Source organism: Schistocerca piceifrons, chromosome 1 (assembly GCF_021461385.2).
Source record: "Schistocerca piceifrons isolate TAMUIC-IGC-003096 chromosome 1, iqSchPice1.1, whole genome shotgun sequence".
Classification (NCBI taxonomy): Eukaryota; Metazoa; Arthropoda; class Insecta; order Orthoptera; family Acrididae; genus Schistocerca; species Schistocerca piceifrons.
This window is the reverse complement of record NC_060138.1, coordinates 1,011,438,611-1,011,451,148: the sequence shown is the minus strand read 5'-3', so window position 1 is coordinate 1,011,451,148 and position 12,538 is coordinate 1,011,438,611.

Genomic DNA, 12,538 nt, shown 5'->3' with positions numbered 1-12,538 from the left:
CTGAATTTCATCTTGAAAAAATAGTTTTTTGTCTAAAAATGACGCTATTAAGGGACATAGCTGTTATTTGGTACAAAATGATGGTGTACAGGAGTAACCAGACACAATTTTATTTCCTTTTGCATAACTGAAATTATTACATTTATCTTCAGACAGCTTGCATGCAGTTTTCAAAACACATGGACGTTGGTTTACAGATGAGTTGCCCTATCATTGACAAAATTTTGTATTCGAAGTCATAATTACACTGCAGTTGCGTGATACGACCGCCTGCAACATTTGGTTTTATAAATAACACTACTGTTGTTCTTCATGTTCTCACATATTCTTTGAGTGGTCTTTATTACTATTTCTGTTCAGTGGGCAACGACACAAATCAGGTAAACGCATCATGTGTTTTGTTTCGTCGGAAAACAGAGACGTACTTTTCTAAACGATGCTTGGCTCAAAGTACTCGAGACTAGACACATTGCTGAGGAACTGGTTTGCAAGGCTGTTTTTCAACCTTGAACTGTGATCTTTCGTTGTTATGTGTTTCATTATTAATCCATGCATTCAGAGTCAGTGGAGGATCTGTTTATTAAAGGCATGCCTTCGTGTCCCTCAGGAACGCGAAAGCGACATGCTGAAATGTGTTAATGAAAAAAGGGGATTAATTTCAACATGTGCAGACCAAAGTAGTTATGGTTCCCTTAGAAGTAACACTGCCTTTAGTACGTATGAGTTGTTGAACAAATACATTATGACTATTTCCTACCAAGACAATGAGAGTCAACCGACGGCGCCGCGGTCACGTGACGCTTTAAGGAAAGCATATAAAAGAAGCAGAGACGAGTAGAGGAACATTCTAGTTACGACACGGGATGCAGATGAGGAAAACTGCTGACACAAGTGACTTTGTTAAAGGACACATTTTTGTGGCCCAGCGGCTGGGACCATGCATCTCACAAGGGAACCTCCCCATCGCACCCCCCTCAGATTTAGTTATACGTTGGCACAGTGGATAGGCCTTGAAAAACTGAACACAGATCAATTGAGAAAACAGGAAGAAGTTGGGTGGAACTGTGAAAAAATAAGCAAAATATACAAACTGAGTAGTTCATGGGAACATAGGCAACATCAATGACACTGAGGACGCAGGAGCGCCGTGGTCTGGTGGTAACGTGAGCAGCTGCGGAATGAAAGGTCCTTGGTTCAAATCTTCCATCGAGTGAAAAGTTTAATTTTTTATTCTCAGTTTATGTGACAAACTCTTATGTTTTCATCACTTTTTTGGGAGTGATTATCACATGCACAAGAAAATCTAAATCGGGCAAGGTAGAAGAATCTTTTTACCCATTCGCCAAGTGTAGAAGTTAGGTGGGTCGACAACATATTCCTGTCATGTGTCGCACATGCCGTCACCAGTGTCGTTTAGAGTATATCAGATGTGTTTTCCTGTGGAGGAATCGGTTGACCTATGACCTTGCGATCAAATGTTTTCGGTTCCCATTGGGGAGGCACGTCGTTTCGTCTACTAATCGCACGGTTTTGCGATGCGGTCGCAAAACACAGACACTAAGCTTATTACAGTGAACAGAGACGTCAATGAACGAACGGACAGATAGTAACTATGCAAAAATAAAGAAAGTAAAATTTTCAGTCGAGGGAGGACTTGAACCAAGGGCCTCTCGTTCGGCAGCTGCTCACGCTACCACGGGACCACGGCGCTCCTGGGCTCACGTTCTCATTGATGTTGCTTATGTGGACCATGGACTACTCAGTTTGTATATTTTGCTTATTTTTTCACAGTTCCACATTACTTCTTCCTGTTTCCTCAATTGATATGTGTTCGGTTTATCAAGGCCTATCCACTGTGCCAACTTATAACTAAATCTGAGGGGGGTGCGATGGGGAGGTTCCCTTGTCAGAAACAGTAAAGCTAGTCGGTTGTTTGCTTGTTACTGTCGTCAACAATGATCCAAAGGGGTTTGACAACGGTGACACCACCAGTAGGCTACAAGGCGTTAGACATTCGGGACCAATCAAAGAACGAGGAAGGCTAACCCGCTCTGTAAAGCAGGACAGGCAGCGATCTGTGGTATACCTGACGACACGGTTCAGCGCACATTGTCGAACATGGGTTTCCGCAGCAGTCGACCCCTTCGGGCTCCAGAGATAATCCAACGACATGGCCAGTTACGCTTAAAGTGGGCACAGGACAGTGGAAGAATGGAAACATGTTATTTGGTCGTATGAATCATTTTTCTTATTGATCCACGTCGATAGTGGTGTCCAGATACATCGTCTTCCAGGTGAACGGCTACCCGAAACATGCACCACGACATGGCCGGCCGCGATGGCCGTGCGGTTCTGGCGCTGCAGTCCGGAACCGCGGGACTGCTACGGTCGCAGGTTCGAATCCTGCCTCGGGCATGGATGTGTGTGATGTCCTTAGGTTAGTTAGGTTTAAGTAGTTCTAAGTTCTAGGGGACTTATGACCCAAGATGTTGAGTCCCATAGTGCTCAGAGCCATTTGAACCACGACATGGAAATAGACCGGTGTGTGTAATGATATGCTATGGGGGCCATACAACTGAAATCCGTGGAATCTGTGGGAGTAATCGAAGGAACCTTCTTGACGGTTCTGGACTACTGTGCTGGAAATCATTATAAAAACAGTGTTCATATGAAAATGATAGTGTAATATCTGAGCCTATATGTATCAAATTTATTATGAAATTAGCAGATAAATATAAGATACAAGCAATCATAAAGGAATATGTAGTTATTGTGATAGCACGACTAACAAAATAAGGCTTTTGCATTTTCTGGATGGAAATTGGTATAAAGGCCAAACTGTTCTGTTTGTTTATTGCATTGTTAGTACTTTTTCCAACCTGAGTTCTCCCTAGTTACCTCAGAAATTCTGTTAGTTTTTGTAGAGCTTCCACCGAAATTGTCACCCAATCTTCTCGTATCGCCCTGTTCAACTCACATAGGTCTCAAATTCTCTTCCACTGCGATAAACACGCCTCGTAAGTTTTGTGGAAACGTTTCCCACAGAGTTCAGCTCAAGGTTACCTGAAAGCCAGGGCACGAGTTCGATATCTTTATCTTCAAACCACCTTCGGGTTTGGCAGAAACTTGCACAGATGGATCATCTCGCTGAAACATTAGAATTTCGTCCCTTAGGTCCACATACGTTCTCAGATTATACCAATGATGTTGAAACTCATCCAGCTCATCCAAATTAAATTTCTTCTCATTACTGGGGATCACTGTATCCCACTCTGATGTCTATGGCATATGTTTTTCAGCAAAATTTAATCGAATGTTTCACCGCACCGAGCCGACTCCCTTTATATCGAGTTCCACCCCCTACCGCTGAAATCGACATCAGATGAGACACCATTTGACTGCATTTGTCAGTGTACTGGTTTTCATTCTACTGCATACAAAGTAAGGACAACTGTTTCAACCGAAAATGCTAATTTTCTTACAAATATATATGCTTCATCTGATTTCCGCTACTGTACATGAACTTTATCCTCAACGGTGGTCGCATCTTCCAGCAAGATAACTGTCCGTGTCACAAGGCCAGAATGATATTCCATTTATATCGGTAGCATCACAGAAAACTCGCTTTGAGATCTTGGCTACCATATTCGCCTGATCTAAACCCGATGAAATGCAACTGGGACGGTATCGATCGCCAACTCAGCGCCCAAAAACTACCGACTCGTAAATTACAGAAATTTCGTGACAGGTGGGTGTACATCTGGTGCCACACATCTCCAAAAACCTAACAAGAACCTGTCAAACACAAGGTATGCAGAATTGTTGCTGTATTATGTTCCAAGGACGCAATAACACACTATTAAGCAGGTGGCTACATTTTTGACTCACAATGTACATCTACATTACTTGCAGTCAGTGTTCAAAATATGTTTTAATATCATTTTCAGTGAGGTCACACAAGAGCTAAGCTGTGCGTGCCTTCTGGAGAATTACAAGAACACGTTTTTAGTAATCTTTCGATCCTCTGCCACTGAGTCTGTCGAACAAGTTGAAATCTACACAACGTAGTTCATGGACAAGAGACAGTCGCTGACTTTTCTCTCTGTGCATTCACTTCGCAAAGTAACACGTTTTCTTGTAATGTCTGTCATTCTTAGAAAACTGTGTTCACTTTTCTTCTGGAAGGATTACTTTCAGCAACTACTGAATTCTGATAAGAACCTCCTTAGTACAGAAAAAACTGGTGTCTGTTTTGTGACGAAGTAGTATTATGTGATCTATAAAACATATCAACGCACACTCGGCTGCAGAGTGAAAATCTCATTCTGGAAATATCCCCCAGGCTGTGGCTAAGCCATGTCTCCGCAGGAGTGCTAGTTCTGCAAAGTTCGCAGGAGAGCTTCTGTGCAGTTTGGAAGGTAGGAGACGGGGTACTCTTAGATGTAAGGCTGTGAGGACGGGGCATTTGCCCGCGAAAGGCGAAGGTCTTGAGTTCGAGTCTCCGTCCGGCACACAGTTTTAATCTGCATGGTAGTTTCATATCAGCGCACACTCCGCTGCAGAGTGAAAGCCTCATTCTATGAAACAGTTGTTCTGAAGCAGTTATGGATCCTTTAACTGGTTATGTCCTACCTATTCATGGATTGTGTGGCCAGACCATATAATTTTATTTATTGACTGTTAATACGTTGTATAAACGTCTGCTGTGGGAGAGATATCACAATGTATGAAATGCCCTCTACTGATTAAGTTCTTACGCTCGCTGCGCACCTACATAACATCCTGGCGGCCTAGCCCACAGAGAGCGCTGGTCACTGAGCTGTCTTTTCTTCAGTTATTTTGTCATATACACATTTTACTTTCATAGGCAATTTATAGGTTGCTATAGACAGCGTTTTACGTATATTTTATTTTTGACATTAGATTCACCATAGAAGTGTCAGACCTATTACTTTCGCTTGTGCCTTTGTCCCGCAGGTACGCAGGGTCAGCATGGTTAATCGCATTTGGAAATGTTAGTTAAGGGGTAGCCGTATGCCCTTCCTGCCGCCACCCCGTACCCCCCCCCCCCCCCAGGATGGAAGTAGTGTACCCCAACTGTCAGCGACTAGTGTAATCCATGGAAGAACGCGAAAGTGTTCAGATGTCTGCGAGCCATGTAACTGAGGACGTGGGGACCAGCCCGGTATTCACCTAGGGGTATGTGAAAAATCGCCTAAAAACCGCATCCAGGCTGGCCGGCACATCGACGATCGTCGTTAATCAGCCAGGCAGATTCGATCCGGGGCCGGCGCGCATACCCGAGTCCACGAAGCAGCTCATTGGCGCTCTCGGCTAACGCGGCGGGTTAAGTGTCAGACCTATTATCTTTACATATTTCCTTTTAATAATTTTATGTGGTTAACTGTATTCATCTTTTATATTATCACAATTGGTTTCTAAAATAGTTATCAAAATTTAAAAGTCTTACATGTAATTTACATAATGTATTTTTATCCGATTATAGTTCTTATATAAATGAAGAATACATCTAAGCCCACAGTACCGACATCTATGAAGCACACGATTTCTAGTAGCTACTGCACTCCAGTAGTTTTGTACACTAACGTCAGTCGTGAAATGACTGTGTGGACGATGTAGCCGTTTTACACCATATTTTAGTTCCACGTGACGATGCTTTGCAGAGTGTATAAATGTTTTGACGATGCAATTACGGCTTTATCACACTAGGACATGGTGTAGAACAGGTACGCTTTCCTTATTTTTCTGTACATTTCCCAGTTTGTATGAGAGTATATTGTTATATGAAATGCTACATTGTTTCTAAAGATAGAATGCCCACTAGGTATAAAGTTTTTGTATTGTAGATCTGAAGATGGTCATTACTGGCTGAAACATGTCCCCGCCAAAGGAATTTATATTGTAATCAAAGACAGGAATATAAAAATATTTGACATTATTGGATCACTGTTCACATTCGCAACTACGTCGCAGCTGGTGAAGCTGGGGATTAGTCAACTGTTATCTGGCGACACAATGTATAGTATGCGATTTTCTGTCTACGGATCCAGAAGTCTTTCCTCTGTGTGCATTCATTTCGTGACGTAGCATGTTTTCTTGCAGTGTCCATCATTCTTAGAAAAATGTTCACATATTTCCAAAGGATGACTTTTCAGCAACTACTGAGTTCTGATAATGCAGTTTTCTTAGAAAGTGTCACGAGAACTGGAAGATGTGCTCGTTAATACAAGTGCTTATGAACAAATACCAGTACATCAAATACAACATGAACGCAAGGATAAAATATCTGAGGCGAATGTCTGTGTCCTGTATTCAACGTATTTACATGGAAATGTGTTTCATGTATGGCACATCTGTCCATAGCGTAGTGCTTCGCTATGCATTTTTAGTTCGTTTCTTTTTTTTTCATGCTGTCTTCACTCGCTTGTAGTTGTATTCCGTCGCAGAATTACGATAGTTCAAGGCTGTCTTTAAGGGCTTTGGTTCTCGGTTACTGTGAATGATGTTGTTGCGCTCTCGAGAAAGCTAACAGAAAAGATGTTACGCAACTGTTCTCCGGCAAGACGATATCCAATGTTGTAAAAGACGTCAGTAGTTGCAATTTATGGAGGCTCTTACGTTCTCTCCGCGGCGTGCTTATGACAGATATCTGCAGGGTAGTTTTAGCTTGACGCTGGAACTCGTGACAGAGGCAAATATTGACTTGAGTAGACCATAACACATCCTCCGCAATCTAACTTCTAGTTGTAGCGAGTGATTAATCATACTTGACAAGCATATGAGGTCCTCGCTATAAGTTCCACGCGTACATCCTTGTGTTTCTGCATAGCTTTTAAGGAATTTTGCTGTGTGTTAAGTTAGCAATTTCAGTGTCGCATTTCATACATACTGCTGCGAAATTAGTTCCGGAGAATACACCAGAAACATCTAACTGCTTGTCACAATTAAACAGAAAAGGGAAAATGTGCGTGGAAGAATCGGAGAGGAGATTCTTCAGGATAAAGTTATTTTCTCTCGGCATGTCTTTCGCACTGTTATCGGCCACGCTTTCAAGTGTTCGGTTTTATTTACCAAGTTATGTGAAGAATATAAGCTACGTAGTAAACGAAGAAGAAGAATTAAGAAGAGAGGATTAAGGCCTCAGAAATGTATGTTTGGTCATCAAATTCTCTTCTTACCTTCATTAAGGGACAAAGTTTTTGCAAAAAGGGAGTATCGTGACCTAGTTGCGCCCCGTGTAGATCAGTGATGACATTTATAGTGCTGTCATTACTTCGATGATGATCTTGCCCGTTTGTAGCCTCCGAACAGCACTAATGGGGCAGCAAAGGGCTCATGGGGCACTGTCAACAATGAGATACTGTCTGTTGGCTTGTGTTACCGGTCAAACAAACGACATTTGTTTGATAATTTTCGGATGTTTTGCAGAATGAGTCAAGGCCGACTGGAATCAATCTCGTGGCCGCAAATTGTTTGTGCTTGTCGCGCCAGTGTGTGAGGATCCTTTCCTGTTCATTACCACTGTGGTTCTCTTCTTGTTACCTGCCACGGTCGTTCGCTGCAGCACGGAATCCAGGATTCGTTCACCTTGAGGCTTTGTTTCTCGTTGAAACTGTTGTCCTATTTGTTGATTTCTACGGTTTTCCTCAACAAGTGGACGTGGTAACTCTTTGTCCGTAGCAAGAACTTCCGTGCCGGCGAATTTTAATAATGTGGTCGGTCTCGCAAGGTGCATGCTCCGACACGTCTAATTTCTCCACCTGTCCCAGTCTGGAAAACCGTTTATCTTCGGTGATCCTGATGTTGACTTTAGCCCCGTCATTGCAACATAGACTTTTACCTACATGTACAGGGTATGCGGTACGTTCTCGAATTTGCAAATGGGTTCCTTTTGTCCTTAGCCGATCTAAGATATTCTTTGATCGTCTTGTTTAGTTTGTAAATAGGCTTTACGCCACATTTCCGCTTGTACGGTCAACTTTGACGGTTGTCCTTGGAAGGTATGTCACAAAGACCGTACCCGACGTGTCTTCTTCAGACGTGTCTCTTCGCCAAGTGTTAGATTTCGTGACGCTTCTTATGCAACTGGTGGAGTACCCATTGCTCGTCAGAACGCTCTCCTGGTATTGCATCTCGCGTCCAGTATGCTGCAGTACACTCTTGGCTCTGAGCGCTATGGGACTTAACATCTGATGTAATCAGTCCCCTAGAACTTAGAACTACTTAAACCTAACTAACCTAAGGACATCACATACATCCATGCCCGAGGCAGGATTCGAACCTGCGACCGTGGCAGTCGCGCAGTACACTCTTTCTGGCTCAGGTTGGTGTGAGGCTTAGTGCGGGTGCCGGTACGTCCCTGTCAGTTATCGATAAACCCTGTGTCCCAGGCTCTCACCATTCCTCGTAACCAGCACATCTATAAATGGTAGCTATTGGTTCTTTTCTACCTCCATTCTAAATTTTGTAATGAAGACTATTCAAATGTCTAAGGAAGTCACATAGTTGTTCCTCACTATGCCTCCACATGATGCCGGTGTCGTCAACCTACCTGTACCCCATTTTAGGTTCACAAGATGCCGAGTCCAGATCCTGTATATCGAAAGGTTGCAGGAACAAATTGGCCAAAACTGGGCTGAGTGGACTAGCCATGGTAACGCCTTCCAGCTGTTCAAATCTCATGGTAAGACATGCATGAAAGAGCTTGGTGATGTCACACAGGTGAAGGGAACAAATATGTTCCAGTGAATCAATGAATGGCTCTTTGGTGAACAAAGATTAACTTCAGAGGTGATCAGGATGTCGTTTAGTCCAAGTTTTAGTTTCTTCGGATTCTCAGTGAAATGTCTCGAGTCTTTTATGTATGTGTCATGCTGAAGCAGGGAGCCCAAGAGTTTTGTCAGTTTACACGTCAGTGAGTCGGAAGCTCTTACTATCGGTCTTAGCGGAACATTTTGGTAATTATTAGTAATCTGTGTAGCTTCTGTGATTCGTAGGTTCCTCTGTAAGTTTGCTGAGAAAAAGAAGCCTTGAATAACCGATTCGTATTCTGTGTGATTCGCTGTGTAAGATCTGCACTTTACTTTCATGACTTCGATGGATCTAACGGGACATAAATCTTTTGCTTATAGTCTTTAGTCTTCATTACAACGGTCGCATTTCCCTTGTCAGCAGGCTCTAGCAATGCAATCTTGTGTGCGGGTTGTAACTTTCCTTTGTTCAGGTTACAAGTTGGTTTTTCTCAGTACAGTATCCTAGTTCTACCTATTTCCTCAACGCATTCATAAGGCGTGGTCCGGCTGGCGCTCGGGTGTTGGCAATGATAGCCTTCATAGTTAAAGTTCTGGGGATGATAGCGAATTTCCCCCCTTTCTGAAGGACGGACCGAACCTTTCATGTCAGTGGTCGTTCACTGTGCGTGACACGTCGGGAATCGACTTTTCCATCTGCTTTCCGCATCTTGAAAAATTTTACTTTTGTCATTCGGTGCAACGATCTAATTTGTTCTACAAAGTCCTGTGAGTTATTGATGATTGTGTGGAGCATAACAGTTCCATTTTCCCACATGACATGACGAAGCTCTTTCATGTATATTTATTTAAACCAATCCTGACATAAACTGTTAAATTGCTGTACTGGATTCGACTGACTGGTCGTTATCAATAACCTAACAGGTATTTCCTCGGCAGATGGCTTCGCCAGAGAATGCGAGGCATTTATGTTTCAATAAGGCTTCTACTCGATCCTTCATGGAAATGTTTTCTGGCATAGCGAGGACATCGTCCATTTAAAGACCACGGCATGCTAATAAGAATTCGTTCATTCACTTCATAGTGAACTGTTACTTGGGAATGTCTAATGTTAACAAATACTTCTAATAGTCGAGCTGAAAACATTTCAATTTGATAAAATACTGCTGCTCTGGTAACGCAAGCAAACTGCAAACTACTTTTTGTTACTGTTCTACGTCTTGTTATTTTACAGTGGAGACGTGTGTCTCGAAATCTAATTCATGTTTATGTTGTGTACGCAAAGTTATTTTTGATGAGACTTTATACCTCAGTTACCAGTTTTAGAAGTCATCTTCAATCTGTCACAATCGTCAAGTATTTAAGACTGGAAAGATCACAAAAATACACCATGGGACACGAAGGACTTAAGTTTTATTAATGCTGTTATAGTTTTTATTTCAAGTTTCTGCTACCAGTCACTTTTTATTTTATGCTTAATCTAACATAATGCAACGCGTTTCGAACATGTTTGGTTCATCTTCAAGCGTTTGTACATACATACGTCGAGAAATGTTACTTAAAAATAAAGTCTTAAACTAGATTAATCTAGACTTTGTTTTTTACTGTAGCTGCTGGTGTGGCATTTGGGGGGAAGGAGGGGGGCAGTATATATCTAGAAATCGAAGTCAGTGATGTCTTCTGCTGGTTTTATTCTTTGTTGTTGACTGTGTATATCACAGCCTGTATCGGATGCAGACAGATTTACATCAGTTATGTGTTACGAAAATAGTGTGAAAGGCTTTTATATGACAGTTGATCACTTACATTACATCATCTTGCTGCTTCACTTGCATCACTGGTGTAGTGGCGGAGCTGTTACAGTTAAATGAAGACTTCATTCTCTGAGACGAATACCATTTAAGACTGCTAGTTCGGCCAGTTTTCGAGTATTGTTCGTCACACTGGGAGCGGGACAAGGTGAATTATTGGAAGAGAAGAAGGAAAGCTGCATCCTTCGTCACTGATGTTCTGTGCGAAAAAGCCATAGTCATGCTCGACAACTTACAATAAGAGGCCCTCTAAGAAACAGCATCGTTGACCGCTGTACTCTCCGAGTCCATGGCTCGGTATGAATAAGAACAAATAGCGTGTTACTCGCTCCCACCTACATCTCGACTAGACGTCTACATCTTCATCTATACCCCCTGTATTTTCTTCCTCGTGTTGGTTTCACGAGAAGGATTAATTTGTTGACCAGCTCATCCCGGAACGCACTCTCTCAGAATTTCAATAGCAATTTTTTGTGTGGAGCACAGTGCCTCTCTTGTAACTTCTGAAGCTGAAGTTTGTTGACTACCGTCTAAACTATAGCGAAATGAAACGCGGCAGGCAGGCCTCTCTTTGTTGAATATCTTTTATTAATCTAACCAGGAAAAGCCCAGACCGATGAGCAAGAATCAGTGGAAGAAGAGTTTTGTAAGTCGCTCATTTCGTGAGTAAATTACATTTCCTTGTGATTTTTCCAACTACCCACACCCTGACACCTGCTTTCTTGCAGCTTGTTTTTTTCACTCTAAGATAAAAAAGACACACCACAAAGAAGTTATGCAAAGTGGTCACAGACTGATATTCATACAGGTACATAAATAAAATACAAAACTGTAAACTTTCGCGCCTGGTGGGTCAATGCGTGACGTTGCAGCATAATTTCACCGCGCAGCTTGCAACGACAGTGAAAAGGGGACACGTCGATACCGAGGCATAAAGTCTTTGGTAATTTCATTCCGTGTACTCAGGTATATAGTAACTAGGCCTTGCAGATAGGCTCGTGAATAATATAAGCAGATATCAGAATTTAAGAGAGGATGTGTATTTGGGCTCAAAGAAGCTGGTTGAAGTGATCGGCGAATCACTCGATGTATGAGTAGGAGCGATGCGACTATTTGACGATGTTGGCAGGGATGGGGAATCATGACAGAAAACAGTGGTGGACCTAAAAATAACACAGGACTTGAAGACTCAGCAATGATCAGAGAGGCACTCAGAGCCCCAGATTCATCACTAGCATCGATCCTACGTGCAACTGCTGCTTCAGTGAACACTAGGACAATTAATGGGCAGAGAAAGATGGCTGAGCCTACGGCGCTCCTTGCGCCGGTTTCGTTTATCTCTGTATACCAGCAGGCCCCTTTGTAGTGGTGTCGGGCACTTTCAGCATGGAATCTCATTGACTGCAATGGAACTGTTTGCAGCGATGAGTCCCGATTTTAGAAAAGTTCTCCCGATTTGAGATAAGTCCTGATGACCACCGAAGCCGTGTCTGGAGGCGCCCGTGACAACAGTGGTAAACCAACCTGACTGCCGCCCGCCGTACGCTCCGACAACCAGGAGTGATCTTCTGGTGTGCAGTTTCATTTCGTAGCTGGACCACTGTAGTTGTCATCCGCCGCATCCTTACAGCGCAGCTGTACGTCGATGATATTCTACGGCCCATTTTGTTGCCATACATGGGAAACCATCTTGGGCTTACAATTCAGGAACATAATGTACGCTCACATACAGCAAGAGTTTCTACTGTTTGTCTTCGTGCTTCACAAACCCTACCTTCTCCAGAAAGGTCGCCTGATCTCTCCCCAATTAAGAGCGTTTGGGGCATTGTGGAGAGGACCCTCCAACCAGCTCGGAATTTTGACGATCTAGCGTCACAAGTGGACGGAAATGCTCATGATATCATTCAGGAAGACATCCAACAACTCTATCAATCAATAACTGCTTCCATAAATGCT